The 20,456-nt window shown below is 40.5% G+C and overlaps 1 long non-coding RNA gene across 1 annotated transcript in view; it reads right to left on the bottom strand.

Annotated features, from left to right (window-relative positions):
- Positions 1-20,456, bottom strand: part of LOC110355402 (uncharacterized) — a 117,110-nt gene that overhangs the window by 29,159 nt on the left and 67,495 nt on the right. The window contains exon 4 of the long non-coding RNA XR_002408053.2: positions 10,082-10,924. This is a non-coding gene — a long non-coding RNA (uncharacterized LOC110355402). The remainder of the gene's footprint in view (positions 1-10,081; positions 10,925-20,456) is intronic.

Below are 20,456 nucleotides of genomic sequence, written 5' to 3'. Positions count from 1 at the left end.
GATTGCACTTGGTTTGCTTCTGTTTTGTTACCTACTGAGTTTCAGGGCTTTGGAACAACCATGTGTGCAGTTAGTAAAAACCCCCATGTCCCAGTGGAACGACACAGGTTAAACAGTTCAGTGTATTTGTGCCTGGATGCACATTTGTGCAATCTGCAAATTTCAAGAGCTATAAGCACAAGCTCATCTGTAAAAAATACATTTTAAGAGCTGACATTAAAGTTAATATAGAAGTTCAGAGGTGCAAAATAATTTAAATGCACAGAAGAGGCAGCAATAACATTTCTAAACCGAGGCAGTGTATTATGTATATAAGAAATATTAAAAATGCAAAGCCGGCTATATTTGCATTCGGAATGCCCCCTAGCTGTTACCAAGGAGGAGGAAATTGCTTTATGCTGAATTCAAGGGCATACTACTTAGTGCTGTATTTAAGCCAAGGAGGAATATCACTCATTTTTATTCTACCACTTAACTTGGGCTTATGTAATCTGTCTGATAGCCACGTCAGTTGTCTTATATTATTTTCTATCACAGAGACAGAATATGTAATTTGATCATTAAACCTTTATTTTCAACCAGTACTGAGATCCCTCAGAACCGTATTGCTGCATGTAAATTGTGGGCTGTCATCGGTCCAAGACGATGAAAATATCAGTATTGGCCCATGCTTTCCCAAATCACTTTTGGATAATCATGGAACAAAATTAAACTTATTCACTAGGTGGGGAATATGTAGATGACATGGAACATTCAAATGATGCCCGGTTTGCTTGCAGGTAGTGGGGGTAAATTATCACTTCAGGGCACCAGGATCTAAAACCAGAAGCCTGGTTCACCTAAACAGATTTAAATCTTGTCTGGGATTAAATCTGTGAGTGAAATTTGCCTTTCCTGGTTCCCAGCTTCAACAGCAGTGGCTGTGGACTGGACACGAGCAAGTAGCATGGACAAGCACATGAGAAAACACCATCAAAAGTGATGAGGAGGCAAAGTCTTAGGCCACAGGTAGGAAACACACTGACTGCTACTGCAATCACCAATAGGGATTTTTCTCTAGCCTTATCAGCAGTGGGAATTAGAGTCGAAATAATTTTACAATTTAATAGTTTCTGTCTGTGTCTGATCACACAGTTTCTTTGCCACTTCCATGTTTTCCACTCTGAGCAGTGCAAATCAACCAAACTTTCACAAAGCTTTTATTTAAAGTAATCTTCACTACCAAGACCTTTTACACATGTGGCAGGAAAACAACACCAAACAGCTGCTTCCACCTATGACTTTAAAAAGAGAATAAGAAGATGACCAAAGTGGAGTTTATACATCTCTCACCCATAAGATTCTGCATGCTGATCCCAAGACATCTACTTTTTTGTGTTCAGAAAGCCAGCACTCCTAACGAGGCCTGGATTTAAAATATCTGATCAAATTAATCCTAGTTCACTGTGGTAAACAAAAGGAAATGGTAGCAAGGATGGATATATGCAAGGGCAAGATTTGCTTAAGTAGACAAGCAGTTTGCTAATGTATCTGTTTACTTCGATTTATGTTATAGATGTACCATAACATTATCTTGTGCTTTCAGCAGCCTCAATATTTAAGGAAAAAATAAAATAAAAAGCATTTGAAGTGTATTACATGTCCCAGGAGTCTCCCCATCCCTACTCCCCATCCCCACTCCAAACTGCCACATCCTTACAATTAAAATAGACAATCTTTTCCTCCTCAGCTCTCCCCAAACAGCCTCTCAGAGAACAGTACAGAGAGGGGTTATTCAAGCTCTGTGTCAGGTCATGGCAGTGCCTCTGTCTTTGATGCTAGGCAAGGATTTAGGCTTAGAGGTGGTACTGAGAGAAAAATCTTGTGTACTACTATCAGGATGCTTTAGCTCACCATAGCAGTAACTTGTCAAAGCTGACCTCACTTCATCTCAGGAGAGTCATCTCAAGTATAATTCTGGAGTTCTCATGGGATTGGCTGCTTTCCTGAAAAGACCGGGTCCCTGCTGACACCTCAAAGAGCAATGATTATTGCATGGTTTTGGACACTTTTTAAACAAAGGGACAAAAGATGGTAGGAGAATTACAGCTGCAGCCAGAAAGAAAAACACTGGAGATTAAATTCAGATATGGGAGCAAGAAACTTCCATTAAAAGAGACATTGATGTGAGTCTCTGAGTGTAGCTCACTAAGGGGAAAAGCAGAGCTGGAAAAGTGAACATCTCCTTAATGAGTATCAGAAACATGGGGGCAGGAGACAGACAAATCAGAGGTCATGTGTTGTATCACCTATGTCAAAAAGAAGCAAGAAAATAAATGAGACTTGCAAGAATAGACTAAAGTCATTAGAACAGGGATGGCTGGGGAGGGAGGGTTGAACAAAGGACTAGAAACTAGCAGTGTGTCTGCAGAAAGAAATGAAGACTGGATTTGCCAGTCTTTGGCAATGACTGTGACAGAAAACATCTGGCAGAAACGGCCTTCACCTGAGTTAGGGGCAGAAGCATGGTGAATGGGCCTGCACCCTATGGGGCAGTGTAACAGGAACAGCTGCTCCAGAAAAGTGGTGTTACAGGATGGAGGTCTGAAGCCTGCTCTCTGCCGGACACCGCTGCTTGGGAGAACTGGAGGAAATATCCATGGATAACCACAGGAATACTGTTAATGCTTCAGCATGACATATTTTGTTTAATATTAAAGGGCAAACTTATGCTGACTGTTAAATCAATATCAAATCAAGACTGGAATCTGTTTTACGATCACGGACAGTGAACTCCTTACTACTGGAGTCATAAATGATGTCACATTTCAGCAGTCCTGCAGCTGCCAATATTTGGGCCAGAAATGCCCATTTTAATTAAAAACTTTAATCTGAAAGATGAAGTGTCACTTGCTGACAGTGAGAAGTACTCCTTCATGCTCCTCACATGCTTTTGAGGCTCTGTGCAGAGCAAAAGTCAGTCTACGCCCTGCTCAGCACCACCCTGTACCTCTGGCAAGGTCATGCCCAAAGACAAACCTACAATTCACATTGTCAAAGCAAGTTTGATGTGAGAGCTGAGAAGAACACAGGTCCTGAGCTGGCCTTTGGGGATGAAGGAATGTCACCTATTTGTGTACTGAACAACCTAAAAGTACCCTGTGCACATTAAACACAACATCATTGGGACTGGGAAATCCACTCCCTTACCTCTCTCCCCAGTACCACTAAGCAATGTAGCATGTGCTTTAAATCAGCAGTGCTTAGTCTGGCTTTGCTATTATTTTTGCTTGGCATGGGCTGAACCCAGGATCCCCTAAAGACAGGTGTATTTTGTCTTTGAATCAGATCCCAAAGGATGAATTTTATCAAGGATTTCATATCCTAGAATGATTGAAATCAACAGAGACCTTTGCCACTTTCTTATTTATGTTGCCCCACTTGGTGAATACATGCCAATGACGGGGAACGCTGCACTACAAGGTCATTTTTTATACCTTTCAAACCGAAGCATTATTTAGGCACGTGTCAAAACCTTCACAGGTCTTAAGGATTAAACATGAGCCACAGGTGTTTTCTTAGCGATGAAAAGGTTTGCGGGCATGGGGGATGTTGAAGTAATGTCTCCCATAAATTCAAAGACTGTGTCTGGAGGCCTGTGAACAGGAATGTCAGGAACTAACTCCCTCTTTCCATACTCCAAATCTGTGCTGTAGATCCATGAAGACACGGAAACATCAGGATTTCATCACCACAAGGTCCATTCCTGGGTCAGGTTTCCCTGGGTGGCCTGTGACTTATGGCCAACCACAGCTGAAATCAAATCACCCTGTTCAGTAAAACTTTTCCAGCATGGAGACAATTACAAACTCTTCGGCTAGATCAGTCACCTTAGAGAAACAATAAGCCTGGAGGAGATTTCACCAGCCAGAAGCAATGTCAAGTCAGAAATTTTGCATTGCTCTAGTCTAGTAAGTCCCTCAAAGTAGGTAAGTACATTTATTTTGCAGTTGTGAAACACATCTGCATTTATCCACAGAAGTGGCATGAATAAGGGGGATTTGCTTAGCTCTTTGTCTTCTTCAAACAGACAAAATGTATTCCCTCTACCAAATTAATGCCTGCTTATAAATTCTAGGGTTAGCTGTCTCCTTTGCTTTTAAATTTGCCCCGGATCTGTCAAAATTGCTTTCACAAGTGTAGGCCGACATGATGATAATCTGAAAAAGACAGTTTCTAATTGGAGCAGGACAAATGCAACAGTCACGCCATTTTACAAGGAGAGAGTAATGTTTTCTAGTTCATGTGTTATGATAATTCCCCTTGAGAAATAACATTGTTTATCCTAGATCAGATTTTTGCCTATACGGTATAGATCTTCTTGCAGTAAAGAACTGAGAGTTTCCACAAAAAGGTTTTGTGGAAGAGATTATGGTTTAAGATATTACACATGCTCCACAGAGAGCATTACAGCAAAACACGTCTGCTGTAGAATTAACATCTCATTTTACCTCTACTTTTTAGTTCAGAAAAACTGATACAAGCAAAGTGTATTTAGATAGAAATTACTTTTTACACATCTCCCAAATGAATTAGTAGTTTATTACTCAAAAACTTATTTTAAAAATCCACCTTTTACTTCAAAGTTGTTGCATTTTTCTCCTATATGCAGATTCATTCTACCTTTGCCTAAAATAATTTGTACTAGATACTCTTTGAATAAGAACATGGAACAAAATAAGATGACAATCCAATGTACTGTGATCCTCCTTATCAGTAATACAAGAATATTACTTTTAATTGCTTTATTTGAAAATGGCAATAACAGCCTATTAACCTGGAAATTAATTTAGACAACTGTTCCTATGGTATAATATATGGATTTGATTTCATTGAAATCTCTGTCTTTATGTGAGTAGCTTTTAACTAATTTTGTTGGCTGCAAATGGGTCCCCCTATTTCATCTAAATGGGGACAGAATTAAAAGAAATTGAAAGTTTCATTACGAGATCCAGGTCTTTGCCTTCTGTCTCTACGAAAAATCCTTTTTCTCACAGTGTAAAGGTTATTCTGTAAATTATGATGTAACATTTTTTCTTTCCAGCAAAGTTCTTATGCCAGGAGTCAAGTGCCATGAATGACAGGCAGTGTCTTCACCGGTTCAACCTGGTACTTGCAGAAATGCCCTGTTTTACAAGGTATTTGAGTACATTCAATAGCAGCAGCCACAGGAGACATGCTGATCCAGCAGTAGCAACACTGTCTATTTAGCCCTGACCTGATGCTCACTGCACCCTGGCTTGTATGCAGGGCTGGAAGTTGCTCCTGACTGTGAAAAACAGCGCAAAAAAACTTCAGTGTTGCTTCTACCTGCAGGGCTCCCAGCTCCAAATCCATTTTTGTTTTCCCAGTTTCCATTTAGCCAAGCTTTTCTCATTCCCAGGCCAACTTTGACAACTCACAAGAGTCGTCTCTAGGGTTTCTCCTACAGGCAGTCCAAACAGATCACAGAGAATAACATCAACGCAAAGGGAATACAGCAACAGTGCACAAGGAAGGCTGTGTGGCCGTGGCCCCGATCTCCTGTTTCCCACATAAGAGTGATAATCCCCGTGACAACTACACCATCTAACACTCCAGTGAAAGAAATAATATTCTATGATCTCCAGTACCTGCTGAAGATGTATGCCTTGCCGCCTCTGGAGTCAAAAAGATTTGTCATGTACTTGCAGTTAAACACATGCATGAGTATTTAATACCTTTTAATGGTTCTGTCTATTCATTTGTCTGTTAAATGGCTGCAGTTCTGAATATCCCCACTGGAAACACAATGAAACTCATACATCAGATGCCTTCAGTCCAACAGACTCTGTTCCATGGCTGGAAGCAGATGCATAAGCAGAGATTTTGTATCATGCAAAAATTCGTATATATATATGTTTTTGTAGATTGATATGTTTCTGTATAAGAATACTTTGAGGAACTATTATGAAAGGAAAACATATTATAATATATTATAGGAAAGCACAGCTGTACCTTAAATGCTCTTTCCCTGCTCTTTCCACGTTGTGCAAAAGACCACAGATGTGGTTGTGCCAACTCCCGCAAACCGAGAACCATCAAGATGGACTTTCACCATATATTTTCATTTTTAGCTTCTGCATCTTCGATATGTTTTAATTTAATCTATCAAACAATTCTCATAACATCAGCTATTTTGATTTTACTCTGAGATTTACTCAGCAAACAATAAATAGCCTGGTTATCACTGAGCCAAATTAATCCTATTTTAGATAAACGGTATTTGACTATTATTATAGTTCACACTAAATAGCTGAACAGAAGAGCAATCAAAACATCTGTTTCTATTGGAATAATTATAGTCAGTAGCAGCTTCAAGAATTATAATTCTTCAGGTTATGCCAAGTAGAAGCCAACTTTATTTCACAGCAAGTTTGTCATTTCAACAAAGCACTTGTTTAAACAACCCACTGTATAGTGCAAGAAGTGGCTTCAGCAATGCAGTCACTCAGGGTGGCTGTAGACCTGACTTAACCAACCACTTAAGGTGAGTTTACAACTGCTTTGCATTGTTAAAGCAACATTGGCAACTGAAGCATACCAACCAGTCTGGCCCAGGATATTCTACCATAAAGTGCCATATGGTCATTACAGATGTGGATGCAAATTCTATTGAGATTTTTAGCAATTATCAGTTAATGAGATGCCATAGCAAGAGCTGTAGAGACTGTTTTTCTTTATTTTAGAAACAAAGTAGAGAACAGGACTGGAACGAATTATGGTTCCACTGCGTTGCTAACGTCCCTTAAGCCTGAGCAGCAAGAAGTTTCTCAACGAGAAAGTGATTCACAGTACAGGCCACTGAACAGTTCAAAATACTGACAAACACACCAGCTGAGACAATGATTTGGGCACCATGTACTCTAAGGTTCCACTCAGAGAACGTCCTGAAGCACATGTACTTGGTTATGAATTGTGAAATGTTCTCCTTACAACAGTTTGAGAGGGTTTATTTGCATACTTAAAAGTTATATACGTGCTGAAGTACTTTGTTTTAGCTGAAGGCTATATGGGAATGGAATGTCCTGCTCATTCCTAGTTGCCACAATTAAACAACCATCACATAAGACCTCTGCCCTCACCAATAGATTGAGCTTCAAAGCAAGAACTTAGTGCTGACTGACTCCTAGATACCTGGCTTGACAGCCAGACAAGCCTCCATTATGTATTTTCTTCCTTATCTACTCATATTTTAATGTTTACAGTCTCTGCTCAAAGAAGTGAGCGCTTTCCATACTGGATTTTTGTCATTGCGCATCCACGGTTGAATTGCCTTTGAACAGAAGGTAATGGTAAAGGTCCCATCAGCTTCCATTAAAGGACTGGGCCCCCAAGTCAGTCACTGTGTATGAAATATATATCTCCTTAGTTTCCTCCTTGCCCTCTCAGTCCCCCAGTATGAAATTAGGAGAAATATTTCCTCATATTTCTCATGTCTGAATGTTATATTACTTAAGCCTGTGTAATAATGTTCTGGAAGTGGCTGGCTAACAACCGGCACAGCACAAGCAAGTAGCTTTGATCAATCTTAAATCCTCATCCCTTGACACTTTAATCAAAATAATTTAAAATTCTATTAAGCACAATATGCAGAGCATTAACACTCTGAACCAGTGAGCAGTTAGAGTGCAGACACTGAGTGATATGTCTGAGTAACAGCCTTGTTAGAAAGGCTATCATGTTTTGCTCCTTGCTGAATCATCAGGGACGATAGTGGCAATATTACTCTTTCATTGCTAATGAGTGGCTCAAAGGATCTGACAAGGACCTAGCTGTCTGATTACTTGGGAGAAGCTGCTTTACTGAAGTGTAAGTAAAATCCTCTGTCTTTGAAGGCTTAAATGGATTCTGGAGCTGCCCATCACCCAGGACTCAGGGCAGCAACCAGCCACCTTCTCAACACCACTCCTGTCACTCTGCGATTCCCCAGCCTTTTCAGTCTTGCTGCTACCAACTCACTTCGTTCAGATCTGCTGCTCTGTCTTGAGGCTTCTCCACTTTCTCTCTACTCATTTCTCCATTGTTTTTCTAAAGACCACAAAGCCATATCCAACATCCCAAAAGAGAGCACCAAGAGGCTTGGCCATCAGTCACAGGGCAACTGCCACATCCCACCGTGGTTACCATTTAAGAACTGAAACCACTTAATTGCTTTCAAAGCTCTGTACTGACCCAATGTACCCATACTGACCCTATCTGTTTAGAGGTCTATACATTTTGGTGGTAGTAATGCAGATGTCCATCTGAATAATGACAAAGGAGGGTAAATGTTTAGGGTTGACTTTGGCTGTGCCTCTGTGGCCAAGCCCATCATGAGAAGTGCACACAGAGATCACAAATGTCCTCACAAGCTCCCTTCCTTTGGACTAGAGATCTGCTTTTATTTGTTCAATTCTTAGGCTTGCAGATCTGAGGTAAAGTTCATATTTCAGGAAATAAGTGCGTATAAAATCTCATTTTTATCTCCTTGTTTAAAATAGAATGGGGTAGATTTAGGTGGTCTCTCTAGGCCCTTTCAGCCCAGTTTTCTATAATTCTGTGAAACCAGATAAACATTACACCTACCAAAAACAGAAGCATGTTTTTCCCACTATGTTATAAATGGGCCAATACTTGTAAATAGATTGAATCATGAAGGGTGATAGAGAGAGAAACTTAGATTTAAGAAATAAAAGGAAAATTACAATAATTAACTAGTTGAGACAGAAACTAGAGCCACTCCTGAATGCTGTTTGTATAATGCAAATAATATAACTTGAAACAGCCAGAATACTATTATTTTTACCATTAAATGTCATACATGCAGCTATTCTAGCCCTGTGTATACAAAAATTTTTAAAAGTAAAAAAAAAAAAGTTAAGAAAAGCTTTGAAACCTCTCCTCGAAAAAAATCACAGGAAAAGCCAAATTAGTTGCTAAATTAACTCAAACTCAACTATTACAGTGCAGCTTTGCCACCGGAGTACATAACAACAATCTCCCGTGAATTCTTTTAGTTGTGAAGAGTTAGATCTGCAATTGTGATTACCAAAATCCAAATCTGTGGACACAGGGAGCTTTTTAGCATAGCAAATTAAGTAATTATTAATTCCCTGCTGCCAAAACACACAGCTCAGGGTGCATGTGAGCACGGCCTCTCATGCAGTTTTTTCCTTGCCAGTAAGATCTGGTAAAAAGCTGCTTCAATAGGTTTTAAAGCCCACTGGACGTGCTGTACATTAACTGAGAAGACTGATCAACCCATACAGTATTAAAAAGACATTTGTAGACTCATTTAATCAATAATGTACAGTATTAGTGTGCAATTTAGATCGAGAGAAGACAGCTGCAAGACTATGATACATCAGCTAATGAAAAAGCACGGAGAGTGTGATTCACGTAAGTAGAGAGGCCAAGAGGCAGCTACTCAGCTGGTGGGAACAGTGACAGTGGCACCCCTGGGTCCCTGAGCCCAAACCTCAGCTGAGGATTTCTCCCAGAGCGAAGGGCTGGGTGAGCTCCACCTCCCACAGCATCCTTTCCACACGTATAAGCAGGAAGTTTTCCAAGCCACAAAGGCACCAGGCTTCTAAAAAAGTCAGACAAGATGATGAAATGGCCCTGTTTGACCTTGACATGTTTCAGAAGTTGACAGTCACACAGGATATGCCTACGTACACGTGCCAGCCTGATCTGAAATCCTCTCTGATTTCAAGACTCTTACAAACAAGAAGGATTTCTGTGGCATAAGGAGCAAGAAGAGGAAATTCTGCACCATTCACATGAATTACCCTAAAGCTATTTAGCAAAGCCATACAGTAGCTTTCAGTGCCATTCTACAGAAACAGCTACCCAGTCCTAAGGATGGGATGTTTTTTTAAGATTTGGCCCCTTTTTACTGCTAGAAAACTCACAGTTCCCTTTAGGTGTGAATTCCCTTCAGTAGGCAGAGCTGGCCTTATGCCCTCCTTCCTAAATCAGTTTGGTGCAGCAAGTGAGCTGCCATGCGGGGACTGGGCAAGCATGGAGAAGCAGTGCTTACCTGGGTCACCATTCCTAATGCCCTGTGCCTTGGGGTCAAAACCTGCTTTGAGCTGCCCAGGATTGTCTGCCAGGACTGAGACCAGCAAAAAAAAAGCAGAATTAGGAAGGTGGCTCTTCTTACCATCCTCTTCCCATCTTCTTTGCATCCCAAGTATGAACCTTGCAGTCCATTTACAACTTATTCACAAGCATATATAGATTTCCATCGACATTCCCTACCCAAGTGCTTGCTTCATTAATGAGGCAGATCCATTCCAGCCTGCAGAACATGCCAGGCTCTTGGCGGTGAGAATTGCTTCATGGATGCACCATCTGCCGCTCTCTTGGTGTGACTGGTTACCTACTTTTCACGGCACATTTCTTCTTCCTGGCTGAATAACTCCCAAATCCATGAGGTGCTCTTCGAGAAAGCTGTGTAGACTTTTCTGATGTCAACACTTATGCAAACACATATTTCTATGAGAACAGACTTGCTCATCTTCATGTTCTCCTGTGGAACTGTGATACTTTTCCTGTCTGAAATTCCTGCTGGCAGAAGTCTGCTCCTTACATTTGCAGGAAGGCACAGGTAAAAGATTATCTTCTACCAACAATGCTGAAGAAAGTAGCAGTGATTACAATATATGGACTGACAGAGATGGGTGTTTGGAAATAATTGGAAGACTTTCCAGATTTCTTTAGTCTTCTGCTGCATAAATCACCACATCTCTCTCTCATGCCAAACATCACAACTCCATGAAGGGTATCTTAAAGGGAGGTGGCAGGGTGGGAAGGTCAGCTGTAGTAAATGTTAGTTGCTTGGGATGCCCAGGATTTGCTGCAGAAGATGAAGATTTTTTTCCTGCATGAAAAAGCAGAGATTTGGAGTGCTATTAATATGAGTTAAAAGTCATTGGGGAAAAAATCACATTCATAAAATTTCAAGTTTTCTGACATTTTTTGTAATCATTAATTCTTCGTAATGTTCACTGTCTTACTTTACATAAAATCGTCGTTGATGCAAGTTTAGTTTTATATAATATTCCATATGGTGGATTCATAAAAACCTTCTACTGGGAATACTACCATAAACTACTATTTTCTGCTATAAAAAATAACCATTAAAGTCCAGACATGCACAAACAAGGTAATCTGCCATAAATTTTGAAATGGTAAAATACTACAAATGTAAATGTATTCAAGTCCCATTGCAATGCATGTAATTTCCATAGCTTTATTAGAAATTCTGCAGTTGCAGTGGCTTGGCAATAGGTTATAAATACAGTAGGAATGAGTCAGCATGCAAATCCCTTCTGTGGAAAACAATTTGAGAGATTTTATAGCCGAAAGCTGTTTAGTATTTTGTAAGAATAGTAATGCAAGTTCATGTTCAAAACCTGCTGAGAGAAGAATTTGCAAAACATCCTATTATGGAACAGGGAGGAAAAAAAACATAAGATCTATTTAATAGCACTGGGCTAGAACATTTTCACATCCCCCATTTAGCTGATTATTTTTTTTCTCATGTACTTATTAGGGTCCTTGTGAGATTATCACTATATCACACTAATAAAATGAGAGCACAGCTAAGGCTTGGGATTTCATTTCTCAGTTAATGCAACAGTCCTTAAAACCTGGGACACATGGAACAAACAAACAAAAAGGTTTCTGGAAGGTTGGTTTACATAAAGGAGTTGCAATTTATTTTGAAGGACTTTGGGTTGTTCGGTTTCCTTCATTTTGTTTTTCTTTCAAAATTATTTTCTCTTTCTTTGAATAATAAATAATGACAAGAGAATATACGTCTGATGATTTCAAGCCCCTTTATACTCATCTGACTCAAACATTTCTCTGTTTTACATAATAGATTGCAATGAACAAACTGCAAACATGATCTAATGATGTTGCCTAGGTATATTAGCAAGTGCAGAAAGCTATTTACTCTCAAGGTTGCCTGCATTATGTGTTTCACACTGCACAGAAAAACTTTTGATGCCAATAAGAAATAATTGGCAAGTTCTGCAACTGGACTCGGACTGGCAGTGGGGGCAGAAGGACCTTTCCCAGCCCTCAGTGCCCCAGGCCGAGCAAAAACCTTCTCTGGTGTGAGATCTGTTCAGTTCCTACACAGTGCGATGGTGGCCCAAGGCCACAGAGACACCAGCCCAGCTGGTCACGCTGCGTTAGACTCCTCACCAGCACAGAAATCTCAGTTACATGAGGCTTTCTGACCTCTTGTGAATCTAGGCAGATTATACGTGTTTGTTAACTTTTTTGAATTAAATAGAGCTGTCAGTGTAGCTATAAGGATTACTTTTTTTTTTTTTTGGTAACCATCAGGACTATCAGATCAGAGCCATAAAGTTGCTACTTGAAGTGAATGAGGTGTATCTTTTTATTTGGAATATAGGAGAAAAAAGACAACAATGAGGCTCCATTTTTTTTTTTTTAACATTTCAACATCACTTTCATAGGAAAATGAAAACAAAGTCTTTAGTTTGGCGAGGGCAGTTTCTATGGAATGTTGTAGGTTTTGTTTTGGTTCGTGATTTTGTTTGTTTGTTTTAATCAAAATAAAATATGTTCTTTTGCATTACTTTAAACTGATGGGGGGCTCAGCTGATTGCTACAATGCTTGATCAGAGTTCTCTTTCAGGTTTTTCCTGTTCTTGCTTCTCTACAGGCTGAACTCCTTTGCTAGATTCTCTCTTCTGTACAACCTTCCCACCTACAGACTGGCATGAAGGGACTCCGATGCCCCCAGTATATAATGACGGGTATGGACATCCAAACTACAGCCCTGATTAAATGCACAATAAGATTTGAAAGATGCCATTCAAGTGGAGCCAGAAAAAAAGCTCTGATTCAATTTGATTTAAAAGAAAAAATCAAAATGCTGGGACTCAGGAATGACCATGTTCTGTTTTCATGAAAGACAGTCTGATTTCAACATTTTGGGGCTGTTTTGACCACTTTCATATTTTGAATTCTCAGACCAATTTGGAAGAAATAGTAGAATTTTTTGTCCACTGGCTACTCATCAAACAATCTAAAACCCAATTATTCACTTAGTTGAAATGAGGAATACAACCTGGGTCAGCTAGACAGTGAAAAGATAGAAGAAATGTGTATTTAGATGAAGACACTGGTTTGGAACTCATGTATACAGAAGTCAGAGTTATAGAAAGGTAACTTAGCCAACACTGGAAAACAGTCATTCCTATGATATATTTAATTTCCATATTACTTACAAAAATTATTTTTTTACTTAAGAACCAGTAAGAAATTACTTTTAAAGAATGTTCAGTTCTGATTTTTTTACTATCTCAGAAGTGTCATAATCATAAATCAAATCTAAATAATGATATTTGAGACTAAAATCAACAAGGGCCACATCTGTAAAATGTATCCAAAATGAAAGGGGCAGGAAACCTCCATTTTCTATAAGCAGCTAACATTTCCCTTTCTAAATAACCAAGATCATCACTGTAATTTCCTTCTGCAGCTTAAAAGAAAGGCATATTTCCATATACATGACAGAGTAAGTAGGATTTTTTTCTGTTAATAAGAGTAACAGGTCTCGGAGTATTCCAGTCAAATGCTGATCCCACATTTAATTTCATTATTGTTTTTCTAAGGAACACACTTTCCCAACAGTAGACAGAATTGCATGAAACTCTATTCTCCCTCATGACACTATGAACGCAGACTAACCCCAGCACTACTAACAGGACAGAGAAAGTGCAGTAGCAGAAATTTACATTAAGAGCTGAAAGTCACTAAAATTATTGCCACTCAGCTTCCTTCTTAAACCCCAGCTCCCAATTTCAATAAAATTTTGCCCAATCTCAGATCCATTCTGCACTTCTGCACTTTGCTTATCACAGCCCTGGTGTAATAACCACATAAAATTCCTGTTCTCAGGTAATAAAAGAAATGAGGACACAGAAAGCCACAGGTTAAAACAGCTCACAGATGACATTCCCCTCCAATTCTGTATTTTTTCCAAGCAGCCAAACCCACAACACCCATATGCAACCAATATCTCTTAGGTCTTTAATTTCTGAATAAAGTCAAGGCATGTTGGTGCTGACACCCAAAACTGTAACTTACTGAGCAAGTTTTGAGCTAATTGTCACCAACATCAAAAGCAGATGAATAGCAAAAATTCAGTTATCCTCCTCATCAGATATAAAGCCACATAAAATGCCCTAGTTATCTTTTTAGAGTGTTCTGAGGCTGACTTAGGCTGCCTGTGTAAATTTTTTTTTAAAATATAAGGCCTGTGGCCAAGTCTTCAATTGCACAAAACTGTTTTAGAACAGCTTAGGAGGAGAAAAAAATAAGGCAGCTTTGAGTGAGTTTTCACCTTTTTTTTCCCTACTGTGGCATGCACTGTTTTGTGTTATGCTGTTAGCAGAGCTCCTCACAGGGACTGCCAGCCTGGTGGAGCACCAGGAGATATGGTATCCTCTAGTGCTGTGTCTACCCTTGACAGCCACACTCCTGTACCTCCTTTCACCACTGTGGGAAAGCAGGACGCAGAGAACGGAGAAGTGCCACTGCTGGCCTTCTGCTACCTCAACATCCTTCTGAACTGGGCCCAGGATCTGAGCTTCTATTGAAAATTGTATCACAAGGTTTGCATTTACAGGAAGACCAACTAAGGTACCCCAGTCATTGACACACTCAACAGAACAATGCCTAAAAGCTGGGCACACACATAAGGGAGGAAGTGGCCTGAGGACAGCTCTGTTGCAAAGGTGCAGGTAATGTTGCCTGGAGGTCCCCTGTGGATGTGGGAACACCAAGACACACTCAGAAGGGTATTTGGGGATTTTCTGGCACTGGAGAAGACTCCTGAGAAGTTTCCTTTTAGGGTCAGCTATCAGCTCTGCTGTCTGTTAACAATGCATCTTTCCACAGAAGGACACTTAAGCAGAAAGCAAACATAGACATGAACCTGGCTTTTTAAAATCTCAGTTCTCTCAGCTGGGCTCCATGAGCCACAATACTACAGCCTAGCAAACCAGCCTCTGAAATTGGCAGGTTTCCACCACCAGCTCACATATGTGCAAGTGTTTTTTCAGGCTTGTTTAACAAAAGTTGTGATTTCTTATTTCTTTCCTCTTCCACTGGATCATAATTTAAGATCTATCATTCAAAACTGCCTGATCTTGAGCCATGTTCATATATCACACAGAACATTAAAACCTGACCTTTATACACAGGATAATAAATACCTGTGAGTCACTTACAAGGTAGTAACTCACTCTCAACAGTTCAGCAGAGAGTAAGGGCTGAATCTCAACAGGAAAACCCTCTGTTGTTGCCAAATATGAGGGGGATTATAAGAATACTTTCACATTGGGAAGCCAATAAAGAAGGCTAAATGTATTTCAAAAGCGTGATGATACATTAACAAATAGAAATGGAACTAAGCGGTTGCCAAAACAACTGGAAAATCTAGGCTGCTATAATCTCCACCAGTATAATGCAAGGAATTACTGGATTTGTGCTAGAAGCCAGGAGCACCTTCAGCCAGCTGGGTTGGTCTGACTTCAGCACAACAGGCAGTGTGTCACCCAGCAGTGTCACCTGCCAGCTTCTTCGCTTTTACCACCTGATTCAGCAGCCCATGCAGTGATATTGCTGCTGTGCAATGGGGAATGTGTTTGCAGGGCTGCTTCTCTCTCAAGCTCTGCTCTGTGACACCTGAGCCACTCCAGCTCTTCGGAAGGGGTGGCTGCTGAGCTGGTGAGCAGCATGGTGAGTCATGGGCACTCTCAGTATCTGCAGATGTAGTCCTCAGACCAAAACAAAAGAGCCTTGTGGGGTTTTTTAGGTTTCCATCAAGTAGTACCCTCTTTGTGAGGCAAGTGCAGCCATAACCTTTAGGACACAATGCAAGAAGAAATATTATCACGATTTAAAGGTCAGGTCTCCTGAAATTCTCCTCCGCCTCTTGATGGCTACAGTTAATATTTACCCAGAGAGCTCCTGAATCAAAGAAAAGGAATGAAAAAAGAGAAGCCCTGATGATGTAATTTCAGCAACCATGAACAGGCAGCACAATATTTTGTGCATTCAGCAGCACATAATTTATATGTGACATTAAAATTCTTCCCTTCGCACATTAAAAGGCACCAAAAAGCAAGAGGACACAGCCAGTGTCTCTCTGCTCTCCGATACATGTTTCCCTCCTTGGAAGCAAGGCAGTAGCAACAATGGGTACATGTCTTTCGTGCCACCTGAGCCATCATTTTTCTTTCTTGTTCTTGTACATGCCATGCAAATATGAGCTGAGATCACCAGCTATTCTCCCATAATTTTGGCAGGAAAGTGGTAGAGGGGGAGTTACTGCTGCTTGCCTCGCAGTGAGTTACAGGCTTTTGCCTCATAATTTATGCTATCCTGAGAGGAGACTCAAGAAAAGTTAATTTACACAGCATAGAGAAAAGACCGCTAAGGAGCCCCTGTCATGGGTCGTGTCCTGATTTCATTTGCACTGGTGTAAATCCTACATACCATGAACGAAATCAGAGGTGTTTCGAAAGGCTTATAAGTAAAACTAGACTTTGGTTCACAGTTCCTAAATACTAGCAGCAAACAGACTTTTAAGGCCAGGAGATTGTTATTTTCAGTATTCAGTATGGGATCAAAGAAAAGGAATAGCACAAAGTGAACAGAAGAAACCTTAAAGTGACATATAGGGAAACACTCAACAAGAAGGATCAATGGGATGTTGCAATGACCTGATAAGGGAATACATGCAACCACAGCTGATTCGTTCCCTTCATCACTGGCCAGGGAATCTAGGAGACATTTGGAGGATTAAGTATTGACTAAGCCCTGTGAGGCAGGTCACCACATCAGCCTTCCCCTTGGCTCACAACAAAACGCCTTCTGCCTGCCCACAAGGGCACTGGAGATCCTCACTCACAGATGCCACCTGGTTGCTATACTGCAGGCTCCTTGCAGCAGGGACAGTGTGCTGGCTGCTCTCACCTGTGGTCACAGGGGTGTCAGGACAGAGACCACAGGAGGGATCCCGTCTCTGCTCAAACTGTTGCTTTTGTGAAGAACAAGATGAGCAGCCTCCACAAGGAGCTATTTTTTTACCTGATACTGTTTGTTTTCCATGAGCAAGGCACAAAATATACCTTTTCTTCCTGGAGGCTTGAGCTGATTGTTTCCTTCCGTGAGTGCCTTGCCTTCATTTTGTCAACAGACTGAGAGCCTTTGGCCCAGGCAGGCATCATTTTGAAAAGAGAGCCCCTAGCATTAAAAAGTAGAGGCATTTTAAAAACTAATGGAGAGTTTTGCTTCATTAAGTAGCCCATAAAATTACAAATCATCGAGCACTAGGGGGAAGATACCAGAATTAGTCAACATTATAAATGCCTTGTTGCACAAAGGAGAACATAAAGGCTTTAATACAGCTCTACCTGCTGGTCTGCTGGCAGATATTCCTGGATGTGAACTACTCTCACTTGAGCAGAGTCTTCATTAATTTCAACATCACAGCAGCAAACCTCTCTGAGTTAGAAAGGGCTTATTCTGCATTTCAGTGATAGTGCTAAACTCACTTATTAAACTGTAATGTAAGAAAACCTTGGCAGGGCTGCTCTTGGACTCTACCAAGCTGGTGCCCGGCAAGGTACAGAAACTTTTATGGGAAGCTGTGTTTACAATCTCCTGTCTTAAGAAATCCTATAAAATCCAAAAAGGTATGCAGTGTGATTTTCTCCCTGAGACAGAAAACAGAAACACTGAGAAACAGAATCAAATCATGAGTAAGAATATTATGCACATTTTTCAGCCTGCAAAAGTCAATCCTTTCAGTGGTCCCATAGATAACTTTGCATGATGTTTTCAGCAACAACGCTGAGGGAGGGAAAATATTTAATTAGGAATAATCTTTTGCCCTTTTGGTGTCAGAGAACTTATAAGGACCTTCCTTTCCCTAGTAGTTTCACCAAAAAAAAACGTATTGGTCCTAGTCTGCCCTGTCAGAACAGATGTATATGTACACAGTTCCATCCAATGCAACATAAAACAGCATTTTTGAAACAACAGCTATATCTATTATTCTTTTATGGCATGTGCTCAGTACTTAAATAAACAAAAAAGCATTGTCATTCATAATTCATTTGCTATTTATTAAAACTCTGTATTAGTCTTGCTGGGCTACCATCTCATTAGAACAATTATTTTGTAAGCTGGGATGCTCTGTCTGCTGGCACTCCTGCTTTCTTTTAAGCATTTAATGCAAAATAATAATGGTCTTGTGAACACAAATAACATTTACAGCATCAGAGAAATAGTTATAAAGCAGTTAAAAGAAAATGTAGCCATTCCCTTTCTAAGCATGGTAGTCCTTTCCTATTCTTCTCTTCATTCTGTAAATTAACATTTTTTGCAGATAAAAAAGACAAATTCATGAATTACTGAATTTGGCAGTGGAATGTAGCAATGGTAGCAAGGCACAGCTGGAGAGTTTGAAATGTGCCAGCTTTCTTCGAGGCCATCATTTTCCTGCTCCTTTGGGAATCGCGGCTAAATGTGTCTACTGCTAATGTAATGAATATGAATCCATGTAAATCTCTGATGCAGAGCTGGGATCTGTCGCCTTGTGGGCAGAACGGAAAATTTATTTTTTTCCTATGCAGCTTTTTGAGTGCAGATGTGTGTATAACTCCAATCTTACTTCAGCACCTTACCTGCTCTTCAGTATCCAGGTACTGTCGAACTTCTCATTTTTCGTTCTGCAGCAAACTAACAATATGCACTCCCTGCCTTTTGAAGATCCCTGGCAGAATAATACACCACCTGTTCAGCCCCCCTTCCCGCCCCCCTCCTTACTAATTAAGCTCTGAAACTGTTTCCAAATGAAATTGGATTTCTTTTCTTCTGCTCCCCCTGCCTTCATCCCCTGACTGCACCTTTGTAAACATTTTTGATCGGGCATGAAAGACACAGAAACAGCCACAAATAAGAGGACCTGTCACTTCAGCCAGAGCCATTAGTGCCGCACACTGAAAACTGGCTGGGCTCACACTGGGCGATTGTGCGGCGTGCTCGGGGATGGAGAGCAACAGAGAGGATCCCTAAACCGTGTCCAGAGGGTCCCAGAAATGATGGAGTGGACAGGACAGAGCTTCTTGGCTTTTCTTCTGTCCTGCAAAGGCTACTGGTTGACTGACTCATTGTGAAAGTTGGAAATCTGAACAGCTGACAGACATTTTCCAAAGAGGGGATGGCTGTGCAAGTTGTGCATATTCTGAGTTTGTCTCCAGCACGGAACAGGCAGTTGGAATTTTAATTCAAGTAACTTTCATCTCTGCGGTTGCACAGTGCCCTGCACAATGGCTCTTTGTCTGTTGCCAGGGTACTACTGCAATACATACCATAAATAATAATTGTAAAAACAGTTATAACGCTAAGATTTTTTTAATGGTCTCAAGAGCTGGAAGTCTTTTCTGGGCAATTGGCATTTTTGAAAATCAGGTCACCTGGTTAGGTTCCTAATTCTGAATGCAGAGTCTTATTTTACCATTCATTTTCTTTAAAACTTAAGCCTCCAACTTGGCTCACGTAGATAAATATTAAGTGAGGGGGAAGGAATGGAAACAGTTGTCAAAATAAACCAAGAATAATTATTGGATTCCATTCACAAGATTTTGGAAGGATCAGGCCAGCCATCAAATAAGAACAGCTTCAGCCAAGATCTACAAGTAGAAGGACATTGTTCTGCTTGACAGTTCTTCACTGAGGTGATTAACAACCCTGGCTGATGACCCTTGGGGCTCAGACGTACAGTCAGGGGGTTGCACATCAGCTGAGCTATCTGCACACTTCCTATGTGCATGGCCTTGCAAATATAAAAATGTGTGACTTAGCTTCATCTTCTTCACTGGGACTAATCAAAATCATGCTGTCTCATACTTGCTGTCACTAAAACCATTCATGTAGATACCACAAGGCTCAGTTGTGGTACTGAAAGGCAACACTGGCAACTATTTAAAGCAACAGATTGATTGGAGTTGGGATTCATATAACCAAAAGCAGAGCTACTCCTGAGACAGTCTGGGTACCATCCACCTTCGCCTAAAATGCAAGCCCTGAGGTCAAAATTTCACCTGAAAAGTGCTTTTTTTTTCTCTCCAGATCATGAAGGGAGCCAAGTTAATCACCTCAGACAGACAATTAGACTGGAAGCAAATAATGTCACCTGGTACGAGTCCCCTCCCATGTGTCTGAGCTCTCAGACAATTGCTCTGTCCTCTAACCTGAAAATTCCAGTTTTGACTCCTATATACAGGTTTATATGCAGCAGTAGAGCACAGAAAAGTGTCATGGAAGTACTTTGGTTCAGTCCAAAAAGAAAGTGC

This window comes from Columba livia, chromosome 2, assembly GCF_036013475.1.
Source record: "Columba livia isolate bColLiv1 breed racing homer chromosome 2, bColLiv1.pat.W.v2, whole genome shotgun sequence".
Lineage (NCBI taxonomy): Eukaryota > Metazoa > Chordata > Aves > Columbiformes > Columbidae > Columba > Columba livia.
This window is presented reverse-complemented; position numbering and strand designations above follow the sequence as displayed.